The sequence below is a fragment of the Triticum urartu genome, chromosome 2 (genome assembly GCF_003073215.2).
Source record: "Triticum urartu cultivar G1812 chromosome 2, Tu2.1, whole genome shotgun sequence".
In the NCBI taxonomy this organism is placed as follows: Eukaryota; Viridiplantae; Streptophyta; class Magnoliopsida; order Poales; family Poaceae; genus Triticum; species Triticum urartu.
The window spans coordinates 418406642-418423301 of NC_053023.1; positions in this window are offsets into that span (position 1 = coordinate 418406642).

Genomic DNA, 16660 nt, shown 5'->3' on the forward strand with positions numbered 1-16660 from the left:
GGGGTGCGTGTCACATGGAGAGAGAACAAGGGCGGAGAGTGTTGGATGGGTCTATATGTATAGCGCGAGCGAGACATGTGTATGTGTGAACCAGGGAGATATAAAGCCAGTTTGGCTTGCGTCATGAGCATCTTTTGTCTGGCCTGGGGTTGTGGCTGGATTTCATGCACGCTTGTTTGGTTGCTACCCTGTGAAAAAGAAAGCCCGCCTGGCCTGGGTTCCCTTGCACTTTAATTAGCCTGGCTGAACTCCAGACACTGCAAGTAGCCTGGCCCAGGCGACCGATTTCGAACGCCTGGTCATGCCTGGTCGTGTGTCCACGAGGCTAACAGGAACATGGATGGATATTAGCATTAAATAATTGATGCATGGATTTATTGATGGGAGGTTGATGCTTTGCCTGGCCCAGGCATGAACCAAACGCTTCAGCACCACACAAGCCTGGCCAGGCAGAAATATTTTACATCTCACGTCCACACCAGGCAGTACCGGTCATCAATGCATGAGGGTCAGGTCGCGAACCAAACTGACCAATAAAGTTTGAGAGAGATTGAGGAGCCCCGATAAGGCTGAGTGGTGCGTCAAATAGCTGAGAGGGGGAAAGAGATATTCCATCCGCTCGATAATGCAGTGCATGTAAATTTTCTAGAAGTCAAACTTTGGAAACTTTGATCAGGTTTACACAAATGTTATTTATATCTACAATACCGAAGATACATATCATACAAAACTACATCTCATGGTGAATCTAATGGTATATGTTTTCCGTACTAGATGTAATTATTTTTCTCCACGTACACGGTCAAACTTTGTGATGTTTGACTTTTCGATAAATCTATATGCTATGGACCGAGGAGAGTGCCTCAGTCGAGACAGATCAAGTGCGTGTGAAGGAGAATGAGTAAGTGTGCAAAAAGAGTATGTGTGTGAAGGAGAAAGTGACAACAAACGATAAATTATAGAGAGTGTGTGTTTTTTCGTTTCTTATGCGAACATATCACGCATGCATCTCCGAGATGGAAAAGCGAGGCGAGGAGATACCCCTGTAGCACATGTCCAATAGAGGTGTGGCCAACAAGGAATAAAGGTCGACAGGGACACATGGGGAGGGAGAGAGGGTGTGTTTGTGATAGAGAGATCCCATCGAGATCGTGAGGGGACTATATGGGTGGGAGATCTAGGGAGTGCGTGCGTGATAGAAAGATGGCCCGAGAGAAATCGAGATAGACCATGCACATGTTTGTGATGGAGACTAAGATTAGCTAGTCATATACATATAGGGGGGACTGCGTGTGCCTACAATTGAGTGAGAGACCATCATACTTGGCTAGCTGGGCATGAGATTGTGTGTGTGCGCGCGTGAGATGGAGAGAGAACGAGGGGGAGAGATAGAATTTTAGATGGGCCTATCGAGTGCGAGTGAGATATGCATGTGTATGTGTGACCCAGGTGGATGGAGAGTTTGAGAGAGGGGGGAAGAGCTCCGAGACGACATAGTGGTGCGTGAGAGAGTTACAGGCAAAGAGCCAAGGAATCTGTGTGCGTACGATGAGTGCACCCAAGATATCTAGCTTGGACTAGCTAGAGTATCATACATAGTGTGCGAGAGAGACCGATACATGGTGTATATATGCATGCAAACTAGAAAGACCCCCACACACACAAAGAGAGAGAGAGATGGAGAGAAAGGGAGAGGGACGAACAAGGTTTTTGTGTCGGATTCGTGCGACAGAATTGAAGATTGTCGGCGAGAGAGAGAGAGAGAGAGAGAGAGAGAGAGAGAGAGAGAGAACAGGAGTCCGTGAGAGGGGGAGGTCGCGTTTTATGCATCAAAGACAGATATAAACCATGTTTCGATATAGACTTGCATTCAAATATTTAAATTGGAGAACATGTTGTCTGCAATCCACACATGAACGGATATATGCGTATATCAAAAAAGTTCATTAATTTGACTTTCAACATGTTCATGGAGTACTATAATACTGTTCAACATGCTACTCGATTGAGGTGTTCAATTTTGGATTTAGTTCACTATTTTGACCTACCGAACGAGCTATTTCATTGATTCGAGATATTTCATTTTGGGTTTTATTCGCGTTTTTGAGTGGGTCAACTATTTTTCATATAGTAAATCTCTAGCAACGAGCATGTAAAAACACATTACTCCCGAGCATCATCTCTCCATCTAAAAAAGAAGTGGCAAGCTAATATTTCAAAATTTGATCCGAATCGACTTGGTAAGGTAGGCGTGGATGCTCGTTCTCCCAAAATTTGAACGAACTGATAAACATCCTCTCTGCTCGGTGGAATTTGCCCGAGCAAATAAATGGGAGACGCGAAATTACCGTCCTATGTGGGACACACATCAATTGGCCCGTTTTACATCGAGGGTAGGTTCGTAACTTCATCCAAGCGCGCCTTCTCCTTGGCCGAAATGACATGTGCCGAATAATTAATAAACCATGGTCGGCAAAACACGCTCTCCGCGCCCGAAATAGCTCGTGCCCACTATTTCAAAACACGCTCTCCTCGCCCGAAATTGCTCGCACCCACTATAGTTCAAAACACGCCCTCCTCGCCCAAAATCGCTCCCGCCCAGAGAAACAAAGTTACTCTACTATCCCCGACCCTCAGTACACCGACCTAAGCCGAGAAGCCTATAGGCAAGGGTAGAACTATAACTCCCCCTCACATTTCAGACAAATGCGTCCGTAAGACATGGTTCCACTCCCCTCCCAATTTCCCCCGCCTGCCCCCATTCATACCTCATGTGCGCCAAATCACCTTCTCCCCGAGAAGCTCCCTTCTCCCGAGCCGTGAAACCTCAGCCCCACCTCCATGACGCCCCCACCACACCAACTTCATAGCCGCCCGCCTCCCTAATGCCGGAGACGCTGTCCATTTGCTGTCGTGCACTGGGCCGTGTGCCTCTTACTCCGTGCTGCTGGTGCTGCCTCGACGACGGCCGTGTGAACCGTACCGGAGCCGATTCACCCCCGCCGTTGTTCACGGTGCCGGAGTGGCTCCAACTTCGGATCCGTCCAGAGTCCTGGCGCTGCTTCGGCGTAGCCGTCGACCGTCGCGACATCGCTCTTTCCCTGCCGCCGGTCGCCACCGCAACCGCGCCGGCCTCACCGACTCGGCAGCTGGACCTGCCTACTTCACCATGCCGCCAGATAGGTCGCACCCTCATCTCAAACAACTTTATTTAGGCGTTCGTTGTCTAAATTTTTATTCTGGGCCAATCTATTTGCAATGGGAAGCAGCACCCCTCGAGGCGGCGGAGCTCCTAGGTTGCCGGTTGGCTAGTGTCTAACGTAAGGGTGCAGGGCCGCAAGTTCACCGCGGAAGCAGCGCTTAGATGGCTATCTTTTAGAGTTGCGTGGGTTGAAGGTACTGCCACCGCCGGATCTGGATGACAGGGAGTCTTTGTGGATTGGCCCGGGGGCGGCACAACCACGGCAGTGCAGTGGGGCGGGGAGCGGGGTTTTGGCCGGGGCCACGGAAGGCGGAGGCAGGCTGCTCTGCCGTTGGTCGCTGGCTCTTCGGGGAAGATTCCGAACAGTGTCAGCCGGGAAGCACAAGACGGCCAGCCATCCGACCTAGATCGGACAGTACCAAAATAAAATAAAATCGTGTGACCCCAATTTAGTCTAGTCTTCAGTCAACAGATGTGTGACCACTCTTGTACCTTGTTGTTGATCTCTTAGTGTATTTCTTCAGATCAAAGAGATATGTCGTTCTTAACATTATGCGTTATCTGCATCTTCAGACACACCGTCTTCTGACTCACCACAGCTGCTCCAACAAGGGAAGCATACACCAGAAGGGAGCTATAGTCCCCACTCAACAGTTCCCTGCATCGAATGCGCGTGCCCAACATGCACAGCCACAACAACTGCAGGGCCATCGACAAGTCAGCACATGATGCTCACTCCTATGGATGGCAGCCAGATAGGTTGTACCCTCATCTTACTTGTGTGGAACATTTATGGCTTTGTTATTCATCTAAGCATGAAAAATAGATCATCACATTTCACTGTATATTCATGCTGATCTCTTACGGGTCTTGTTCAGGAGTTAACGTTGTTCCATAGTTCAGCTAAGATACATGTTCTTTAGGTAACACTGTTCCATAGTTATCATCCATCAGCCAATGCTATCCCACAGGCTGGTGATTATAGTATTATACCACTTCTAATATTTCCTATGTTGTTCTTTAATACTTTTGTGTGCCATCTAGTTAATCTCGAGTACAAACGATACATATTCTGTAGCTTTCATCTGTGTTCTCCCTTTAGTTTATGAGACCTGTTGATGCTAGTTAACCCCATTCCTACTATTTATGTCGTCTCCTACAGGCACTCATTACATAAATCTAACTACTAGTTGTCTTCCATGCATGTCAGATATAATTGCACACACTGATATATCCATAAGAACCTCGCGGAGCAATGTAAAGGCAAATAAACTTGATCTCAATGATACCCAATATGATGGAACATGTAAAGGTAGTTCTTCAGAAGACTTGCAGAAAGATGATGAATCCTCTTCACCCCACAAGGTCCTTGCTCTAACTTGGCATGTGATATGGGTACAACATGCATATAATGTCCTGGAGTGTATCTACTCTGTTGCAATGCCATGTGCTTAGCATGCTGATCATGCATGTAAATATGTCATGCCTTCCTGTTTTTCAGTACCTATTCCATTCATGATAACATGTTTTCAAATTCAAGTACTGTCATTCTACTCTATCGCAATGCCATCTGCTTACTTTGGACATCATGCTTCTGAATATCTTATGCATTGTTATTCATCAGTATGTACTTCATCTGTCTACCATACCATGTTTTTTTTACATTGAAGTGTTGTTCTAGTGCTCTGTTGCAATGCCATCTTATTTTCCCAATCATACACGTGTATGTTGCCTTAGTTATTTATCTATGTATTCCGCTAGCATACAATTTTACATTCAACTAGTGTTTTTTTGCTGTGTTGTCCTGTCGTATCCCTAGCTCTTACACCATACTCCCTCCGTCCAGATTACATGTTGCCGAAATGGATAAAAAAGGATGTATCTAGAACTGAAATACACCTAGACCCATCCATTTTTTTTCCAGATGGAGGGAATACATGTCAATATGTCATGCCTTTCTATTCTTCAGTACCTATTCCATCTCTCTGCTGCCGCATGTTTTATAATTAAAGCACCATTCTTCTATACAAGGCATGCAAGGGGAAGACTACTATGTTAGAATCTGAAGAGTTACAAACAAGGCCTTTGTAAAAGATCCAAACGCCAGGAGATAATAAACCAACTCCAGTTTTTATAAATACTGCTCCAGCATAGAGAAACCCAACTCCTACTAATAATAAGCAGATTCCAGTGGCCAAAGAACTAGTCCGCTCCAGTCCAGCAAAAATATGTCAACTCAATTCTAAGAAGCGTGTGCATATCCTTGCATCATGAAAATTTATAGCATGCTGATCATATTTTTTACATGTTTCTTACCCATCTCTCTTTTAGAAAATAATCTTAAAAGATAGAATATTTTCTGCAATGGTATCGTTTATGAGGAAAGATTCTTGCAGGAATTCTCTGTGCTCCAATGTAGATGTAAGTACCTGTTGTATATCACTATATTTTTACATCAGCATGTATTTTGTTAATTGGCGTGAATCCAACCTTTATATGATCTAAATTTAGTTGTAGAAAAATGTATGATTAAAGGCCACAATGTTGATTTTTGCAAGGAAAACTGCCTGGTAGTTTTGCATCCTGAGCTGCATGAGTGTACTATCTCATATCAGTGGGTTTGAATACTTTGGTTCTGCAGTGGGTTTTTTAGTGTTTTTTTACTGCGTTGTCCTGTCGTATCCCTAGCTCTTACATCATACTCCCTCCGTACGGATTAAATGTCACAGAAATGGATAAAACTGGATGTATCTAGAACTGAAATACGCCTAGACCCATCCATTTATTTCCGGATGGAGTGAATACATGGCAATATGCCATGCCTTTCTATTCTTCAGTACCTATTCCATCTCTGCTATAGCATGTTTTATAACCGAATCACCATTCTTCTATATAAGGCATGTAAGGGGAAGGCGGCTATGTTAGAATCTGAAGGGTTACAAACCAGGTCTTTGCAAAAGATCCAAACGCCGGGAGATAGTAAACCAACTCCATTTTTCATAGATACTGCTCCAGCACAGAGAAACCAACTCCCACTAATAATAAGAAGATTCCAGTGGCCAAAGAACTAGTCCGCTCCAGTCCAGCAAAAGAATGTCAACTCCATTCTAAGAAGCATGTGCGTATCCTCGCATCATGAAATTTTATAGCATTCTGACCATATTTTCTACATGTTTCTTACCCGTCTCTCTTTTAGAAAATAAGGTTAAACGATACAAGACTTCCTCCATTGGGATCGTATTCGAGGAAAATATCTTGCGGGAATTCTCTGTGCTCCAGTGCTGATGTAAGTACCTGTTGTATATCACTATATTTTTACATCAGCATGTATTTTGTTAATCAGCGTGAATCTAACCTTTATCTGATCTAAAATTAGTTGTAGCAAAATGTTAAAGGCGCCAATGTTGATTTTTGTAAGGAAACTGCCTGGTAGTTTTGCGTACTGAGCTGCATGAATGTGCTATCTCATATCACACACATTACGGAATTGTAGTGCTTCTCTGGTTGCCCATTCATTCATTGTGTCAATGTTGCTTTCGTATTACCTTACCTGGCTGATGATAGTTGTGCCATATTGTGTTAATTTGGTGTAGGCTAGTTGCCCAAACATTCATTGTGTCAATGTTGCTTTCCTATTATCTGACTTGGCCAATGATAGCAATGCTAGTGTGTTAATTTTGTGCCGACTGCTGAAGATAAGAAGACAAACTCTGAAAACAGCAAGGCAACCCCATTGTTTCTTTCCAGTAAATCTAGGCCAGGTAATATGGCAATAACTCATGATTAATATGTTTGTTTCCCGTCCTAATTTATGTTATGATGTAGTGGTCAAGACACTCTCCACTATCAATAATACAAGTTTGCCAAAATCGCCATCTGAATCTGTTCAGTATCCTCTATCTCGAATGCAACGGAATAAATGTATGTTTGTGAACCAATTAATGGCTGAAGCAATGATGGAAATGGTAGATGAATCAGAGGTGCAGAGTCATGCAACACAACAACTGATGAACGTTTTCAGATACAGTGTGGCAAAGCAGCAAGAACTTGCCCACATGCTTATGGGCGTCATCTATGCTGAGGTTGCAGATTGTGACGTTGTAGATGGTTATGTTCTGCTCATTTATTTGCACTGGCATCAATCTTTGATTGACAAGTGGATGTAATTTCCTGTAATATATTCTGGATGTGCAACGTTATTCCCTGTATGCCGTACCTTTGCTCGTCGTAATGGGCTCAAATTATCTAATTTGGCCTAAAGACATGAATGAACTTTAGTGGGCCCATTAAGTTAATGGGCCGTTACTAGGCCGAAAGTTAATGGTCGGCCCTCTTACCTCCCGGGTCGTTAACAGGCCGACATCGAAGCGGGCAACAGGAGGCCCCAATTTATTTCACAGGCCGTTACTAAATTTGGGCTGCATATGGCCCAACTATACTGTAGGCCTTTAGTAGGCCGAAAGAGACAGCGAGCTTGTATTGGACCATGAAGAGCATGGGCCGCTAAGAGGCCGAAAGTCAGGTCGTATTGTAAACGGCCCAACTGTGTTGTGGGCCTTTAGCAGGCCGAAAGAGAAACCGGGCTGGTATTGGACCATGAAGGGCATGGGCCGTTAAGAGGCCAAAACTAAGGTCCGACTGCAAATGGCCCAACTCATTTATGGTCCGTTAACAGGCCGAAAGGCACACAGGGCCGGGAATTGGCCCAAAACTTAAATGGGTCGCTAAAAGGACAAAACTCAGGTCCGACTACAATTGGCCCAACTGATTTATGGGCCGTCAACAGGCTGAAAGTGACACCGGGCCAGAAATTGGCCCAACACTTAAATGGGCCGCTAAAATGCCGAAACTCAGGTCCGACTACAAATGGCCCATCAGATTTATGGTCTGTCAATAGGCTGAAAGACACACCGGGCCGGAAATTAGCCCAACATTTAAATGGGTCGCTAAAAGGCCGAAAGATGTACATCCTGAAATTGGCCCATCCATTAAATGGGTCGTTAACAGGACGAAATCTCATCGGGCCGATATTGAGCCCAAATATATAGCGGGCTGTTAACGGGCTCGAACTGACGATGGGCTGCAATGGTGTCAAATCTTTAACGGGCCGAATTGGCACATCTCGTATGGGCCGTGGGCTTAAATGGACCTGACACAAGTAGGCCTTATATGGGCCGGCCTGCTAATTTTTACTGGGCCGGCCTTTTTCACCGGAATGGGCCACTGTTGGGCCGTGCCATGTGTCGACCTATCATAGGCGCCTCCTGTCCAATGAGTGGATGACATATGTCCCAACGATGAGCCGACACGTGTTTCCTCTAGCTAATGATGATTTTACACGTGGAAAATCCCCATTGGTCGGGGCTGTTAACGGGTTATCGGATCCAAAACCCGACCCGATAGCTTAACGACGTTCCGTTATGGTGGATGCCACGTGTCGGTCACCCTTGACGAAAGCACTTCTGTGACGCGCGATTTATCGTCCTGGAAGTGGACACTTCCGTGATGATAATTTTGGTAATGTCATGGAACACTTCTACGATAGCACAGGTATGACTATCTTGATTATGTCATAAATTTGTCATGGATGTACTTGCATGACAAAAAACGCGACCTACTGTGACAAACACGTATCATCATGGAAGTGTATTTTTTTTGTAGTGGAGTGTGTTATTATGAAGTCCCGGTTTTTGATTACTATCATAAATCGGCCCTTGGGAGCTACTGGAATTACTACTTGCAATTGGACTTAAGAGAGAAAAGGATTAGTGATTACCTCATAACGTTCCTTCATCAAGTTCACTAAACCGGCTTCGTAGTCACAGTTTGTGTACAGGCGGTTTAGAAAATCAGAATGGAGCTCCTGGGCATTAAGGTGGGCATAGCTTGATAAATCGGTGCTGCATTTGCCTTTCTCCATGGCAGCACGTTCTTCTTTGGCGCTATGTTTTGCTACTACAACAGGATGGCCAGGGGAGGTGTGGCCAACGCCAGTAATGATAACTGCATCTTCCTTGTCACCAGCAGTCTTTTGTGGAGTTGGTGGAATATCAGTAGCCTTAACCGGACTAGACGATCTATCGTCAGTACGGACTGGACTTGCCGGTTTATCAGCTTGCACTGCGGTATCAACTTCTACTTGTTCAGTAAAGACATGATCTGGGGGTGGCAGGTCATCAAGCATGGCGTCAGCATTTGCTATCTCCGGCTCTGGAATTGTCTCCGGTTCCAACTGTCACATGGTCATCAGCCGGTTTATCTACATGACCCTTCTTACTGGGTCTGGCCTTGGCTCTGAAAGAGAAAAACATACATATCAATATAGCACATAAGTATAAAGCGTCAAAAAGAGACAGCTTAAGGCATTTACCCATGGACGGTCTTAAGGGGTGGAAGCTGTGTGGCAGTTGATTCGCCGGAGGATGAAGGTGGCGTTCCCTGATAATTCAAATCGGATGGATTAAGAGGCCCTCGGAAATAACCCGCCTTAGGGTAAGAAGTATTGGAAGTATTTGAGACCTCAGATTGGCGCTTCCAAACATAACTATTTGGCAGACCGGTTGAAGTGATTACTTGGCCGCTATGACGGGAGTGAACCAAGAGAATCAAGTTCTACCTCTGCCTCCGGTTCTTCAAGGTCGTCATCAAGATCTAAACCGATTGGTTCAGTTGCCTTCCTCTTGGCAGATTTCTTGATAGCCTTTGTTTTAAGACGAGGAGCCTTAACCGTTTTCTCCTGAGGTTTCTTTTTCCAGAACGGGTCATCACCCTGTTTAAAAGATGGGCAGAGGGTATTAAAAGTTGCATAGTTCAAAAATATCAGGTATAAAGCGGAAGCAAAACAATTCTTACAGCGGGCGGTTTGTTTTGTGTATAAAAGGGATTTAGCCCGGTCTTGCTACAGACAGCTTCTGGTTCATTCAGCATTTTCTTGACAGATTCAGTAACTTCATGATCTGTTAGCTGAATGTCAATATGACATTGGGAGTCTTTTACGTCACTGGTATACTCGCACATTAAACTGGAGCGATGACTTAACGGCAAGATACTCCAGGATAGCCAGCAACGAACAAAGTCCACACCTGTCAAACCGCTGGCCATGAAAGCTCTAAGCTTGGCGAGTTGTGGTGCATACGAGGCTCGTTCCTTGGTAGTTAGTCGTTGCGGAAGTGGGTGTGTGTTGGTAAGCTAGTGAGCACGGTAACCCGGCAGAGGGTTCTCATCTTCAGGAGAAGTATCCTTGCAATAGAACCAAGTCTGATTCCAATCCTTTGGGTGACTGTGAAGTTTGGCATGAGGAAAGCTAACATCCTTCCTTTTCTAAATGGAGACGCCACCAAGTTCAGTATTGGGCCCGTCTACGAATTCAGTGCGACGGTTTAAGTGGAAGAAATCCCGAAACAGCTCGACAGTCGGCTCTTCTTGTAGATAGGCTTCACAAAACACTTGAAAGTTGCAGATATTGGATACAGAGTTGGGTCCAATGTCTTGAGGGTGGATCTGAAAGCTGGCAAGTACATCCCGGAAAATCATGGATCCAGGCGGTTTAAAACCACGGCCCATATGATCAGCAAACACTACTACTTTGCCATCTCTGGGGGTGGGAGGGTTTTGTGGACTGGGAACTTGCCACTGGATTTCGTTCTTCTTCGATAAGGTGCCAATTTTGACACATCCATTTAGTTGCTCCTCAGTAACCCGGGAAGGGACCTAGTTACAGGAATAGAATTGTTTGGCCATTGCAAGTGAAGAGCTAGAAAAGATTACCGCCGGTTTATGATTCATAAATGACAACGCATAAAGTGCAACAGGTTGAGAAAAAAGGAATTCAAGCATGCAAAATTGCTAAACCGGAGGCAGTTATAAACCGCCTACGACAGAGCGTTTAGAAATGGTAAAGTGATGAGCGGTTTACAATGGGACTAATGGCATATGACAGATTACTTTCTAAAAGGATAAACTGCCTACGTAGATCAGGAAGATACAGATCCAAGGCAAAAATGACTAAGTGAGGAAAAACAGGTTTCACAAGATTGCATTGGAATTTTGGATCTACGACAAGTCAGGAAAAGAAAAAAGATTTAGACCTAAAAAAGTTTGGTCCTTAAGCAGTTCACAAAAGGTCCAGATCAAGTTCTTATGTGTTTCTAGGGATTGGTTTGATGGCCGAAATAAGGACTACCATAGCTACTGCACGGAACGTGTGAAGCTTAAGGTTTGCTGTCTATGGACTGACGAAGAACAAGAAGAGAGCGCCATGAACTCGTATGAACCCTAAGTGAATCTATAGAGGAAAGAAGGGAAAGACTTACAGCGGCTGTTGAAGCAGCGGAGGTGCGCCGCGTCTCTCTGGTGCGATCAGGTTGATGCAGCGGCCAACGGCAAGGAAGAGGCAAAGCTCGACGACAACGGCGGCGCTCGGGTGCAGAGGCGTCACGAGAAGGAAGAAGAGATGGAAAGGCAACGGAAAGAAAAGGAAAGGTGTCCTCAGCCCTATTTATAACGGTAAAGAGATAAGCGATAGGCGCGGGAATCGAGGAGCCCGAAAAATGGATGTATAACGAGGTTGTCGCTTCGATTGTTGGATGCTCATTAATAAAAGGGGTATCTTCGGCTATAAATGAACAGGTGATGTCACGGCGGTTTACTACAAATCTGGAGGATGACGTCACGGAGGTTTACAAGATCCATGCGAAGGTGCAAGGGGGAATTTTTCTAAGTGTTGAAGATTGACATGAACAAGTTCAAATCAATCTGGGGCCTAATATTGGGGATATTACTACAGGACATAAACCGGCCAGGAGAGGCAGGGTTATCCCCATGATGATCACCTTATTTGAAGCCCATGAAGATATGAATGATGACGCTTCATGAAGGCCCAAGGCCCAAAGGCGGGTTAAAGCCTTTAGACATAAACCGACATTGATGTATGCTTGTATGATAAGATAGGAGTAGAGACCGAGCCGACACGTTTATGATCCGGCCTCGGGACTCTATAGACCGGCAGGAGTCGACCTATGTATATAAAGGGGAGAGCCGGCGGCGGTTTAGGGACAACACACAACAACAAGAGCCAGGCAAAGCGGATTTGCTCCCTGGTCATCAAAACCCTAGCAATTCCATCACAATTGGAGTAGGCTTTTACCTTCACCGTAAGGGGCCGAACCAGTATAAACTCTCATGTCCTTTGTCCGCTTTACACCCCTTTAAGCTAACCCGTAGCGATGGCTCCCCTACTAAGTCCTTTCACAAGGACATCTGCTGTGACAAAACCACGACACTATGTGAATGCCTCCGGTGGTGTACCGGGATATGCAATGAATCAAGAGTGACATGTATGAAAGAATTATGAACGGTGGCTTTGCCACAAATACGATGTCAACTACATGATCATGCAAAGCAATATGACAATGATGAAGTGTGTCATAACAAACGGAACGGCGGTAAGTTGCATGGAAATATATCTCGGAATGGTTATGGAAATGCCATAATAGGTAGGTATGGTGGCTGTTTTGAGGAAGGTATATGGTGGGTGTATGATACCGGCGAAAGGTGCGCGGTATTAGATAGGCTAGCAATGGTGGAAGGGTGAGAGTGCGTATAATTCATGTACTCAACGTTAGTCATAAAGAACTCACATACTGATTGCAAAAAATCTATTAGTTATCTAAACGAAGTACTACGCACATGCTCCTAGGGGGATAGATTGGTAGGAAAATACCATCGCTTGTCCCCGACCGCCACTCATAAGGAAGACAATCAATAAATAAATCATGCTCCCACTTCATCACATAAAAGTTCACCATATGTGCATGCTACGGGAATCAAAAACTTTGGAACAAGTATTTCTCAAATTCACAACTACTCAAGTAGCATGACTCTAATATCACCATCTTCATATCTCAAAACAATCATAAAGAATCAAACTTCTCATAGCATTCGATGCACTTTATATGATAGTTTTTACTATACCCAACTTGGATGTTCATCACATTAGGACTAATTTTATAGCCAAATAAAATTATCATGCTGTTCTATAAGACTCTCAAAATAATATATGTGAAGCATGAGAGATCACCAATTGCTACAAAATAAATCCACCACCGTGCTCTAAAAATATAAGTGAAGTGCTAGAGAAAAAATTATCTAGCTCAAAAGATATAAGTGAAGCACATAGTGTATTCTAATAAATTCTGATTCATGTGTGTCTCACCAAAAAGGTGTGTACAGCAAGGATGATTGTGGTAAATTAAAAAGCAAAGACTCAAATCATACAAGACGCTCCAAGCAAAACACATATCATGTGGTGAATAAAAATATAGCCTCAAGTAAAGTAACCGATAGAAGAAGATGAAAGAGGGGATGCCTTCCGGGACATCCCCAACCTTAGGCTTTTGGTTGTCCTTGGATTTTACCTTGGGGTGCCTTGGGCATGCCCAATCTTAAGCTCTTGCCACTCCTTGTTCCAAAATCCATCAAATCTTTACCCAAAAACTTGAAAACTTCACAACACAAAACTCAACAGAAAATCTGATGAGGTCCGTTAGTATAAGAAAACAAATCACCACTTAAGGTACTGTAATGAACTCATTATTTATTTATATTGGTGTTAAACCTACTTTATTCCAACTTCTCTATGGTTCATAGCCCCCGATACTAGCCATAGATTCATCAAAATAAGCAAACAACACAAGAAAAATAGAATCTGTCAAAAATAGAACTGTCTGTAGTAATATGTAGGTTTCGAATACTTCTGTAACTACAAAATTTCTACCAAATTAGGAAGAACTAAATAATTTGTATATTTATCTACTGAAGTTTGAATCAGTATTTTATCGCTCTCTGGTTAAAAATGCAAATTATTTTCATGAGCGCATACTTTCTGTTTTTTTCAGCAAGATCAAATAACAATCATACAAGAATATCCTAAAGGCTTTACTTGGCACAAAAACTAATTGAAACATAAAAAACACAATAATCACAGAGGGTAAATGATTTATTTATTACTAAACATGAAAAAAAGCAAGGAACAAAAATAAAATTGGGTTGCCTCCCAACAAGCGCTATCGTTTAACGCCCGTAGCCAGGAATCTATAATTTTAATGATGCTCACATGAAAGATAGCAATTGAAAAACGAAGCGAGCATCATAAAACACGTGACAAACACATCTAAGTCTAACATACTTCCTATGCATAGGCATTTTATAGGGAAAAATTATCATAGCAAGCAAAAACTAGCATATGCAAGGAAGCGGAAAGAAACAATAGCAATCTCAACATAACGAGAGGTAATTTAGTGATTCGAAAATCTCTACAACCATAATTTCCTCTCTCAAGATAATTACATGTAGGATCATAATCAAATTCAACAATATAGCTATCACATAAAATTTTCTCTTCATGATCCACATGCATGCAAAGTTGACCCTCTTCCAAAATGGTGGATTTAACATTAACTAAAGTCATGACCTCTCCAAACCCACTTTTATCAAAAACTTCATAAGATTGAACATTCTCCAAATATGTGGGATCTAAAGTTGACAATCTTCCAAACCCACTTTCAATATTGTTGCAAAATTTATTATCAATCTCATATTCATCATGGGGCTTAAATAAATTTTCAAGATCATAAGAAGAATCACCCCAATCATGATCATTGCAACAAATACAGGACATAGCAAAACTAGCATCCCCAAGCTTAGGGTTTTGCATATTATTAGCACAATTTACATCAATAGAATTTATAATAAAATCATTTCAATCATGCTTTTTATTCAAAGATCTATCCTGAATCACTTCATAAAGTAATTCATCACATTTTTCAGATTCACAAATTTCAAGCAAAACCTCTTAAAGATAATCTAGTGCACTCAACTCGCTAGCAATAGATTCATCATAATTGGATCTCTTAAAGAGATTAGCACGTGGATGAGGATCCATAAACTTTTAGCAACCGAAGATGCAAGCAAAAAGAAGGTACATGGTAACACAAGCAAACAAAAGGTCGAACGGAAGAAGGGTGAATAAAACGGCAAAGTTGACATGGGGGAGAGGAAAATGAGAGGCAAATGGCAAATAATGTAATGTGGGGGATAAGAGTTTGTGATGGGTACTTGGTATGTATTGACTTGGCGTAGATCCCCCCGGCAATGACGCCAGAAATGGCTAGTTGCTGGGAGATCAAATCTTGACTTTACTTGGTGTAAGCCTCCCCGGCAATGGCGCCAGAAATCCTTCTTGCTACCTCTTGAGCATGCGTTGGTTTTCCCTTGAAGAGAAAAGGGTGATGCAGCAAAGTAGCATAAGTATTTCCCTCAGTTTTGAGAACCAAGGTATCAATCCAGTAGGAGACTACACGCAAGTCCTTTTACCTGCACAAACAAATAAGAACCATGCAACCAACGCGATAAAAGGGGTTGTCAATCCCTTCACGGCCACTTGCAAAAGTGAGATCTGATAAAGATAATAAGATAAATATTTTTTGTATTTTTGTTGTATAGATTGGAAAAAAAAGATTGCAAAATAAAAGGTGGCAAAAATAGATAGGAAAAATAATATGATGGAAGATAGACCCGGGGGCCATAGGTTTCACTAGTGGTTTCTCTCAAGACAGCAAATTCTACGGTGGGTGAACAAATTACTGTCGAGCAATTGATAGAAAAGCACATAGTTATGAGAATATCTAGGCATCCTCATGTACATAGGCATCACGTCCGCGACAAGTAGACTGAAATGGTTCTGCATCTACTACTATTACTCCACACATCGACCGCTATCCAGCATGCATCTAGAGTATTAAGTTCATAAGAACAGAGTAACGCATTAGGCAAGATGACATGATGTAGAGGGATAAACTCAAGCAATACGATATAAACCCCATCTTTTTTTCCTCGATGGCAACAATACAATACGTGCCTTGCTGCCCCTGCTGTCACTGGGAAAGGACACCACAAGATTGAACCCAAAGCTAAGCACTTCTCCCATTGCAAGAAAGATCAATCTAGTAGGCCAAACCAAACTGATAATTCGAAGAGACTTGCAAAGATATTAAGTCATGCATAAAAGAATTCAGAGAAGAATCAAATATTGTTCATAGATGATCTTTATCATAAACCCACAATTCATCGGATCTCGACAAACACCCCGCAAAAAGAATTACATCGAATAGATCTCCAAGAGAATCAAGGAGAACTTTGTATTTAGATCCAAAGAGAGAGAAGAAGTTATCTAGCTAATAACTATGTACCCGAAGGTCTATGGTAAACTACTCACACTTCATCCGAGAGGCCATGCAGTTGATGTAGAAGCCCTCCGTGATCGATTCCCCCTCCGGTGGAGCACCGAAAAAGGCCCCAAGATGGGATCTCACGGGTACAGAAGGTTGTGGCAGTGGAAATAGGGTTTCGTGGTGCTCTCGGATGTTTTCGGGGTATATGAGTACATATAGGCAAAACAAG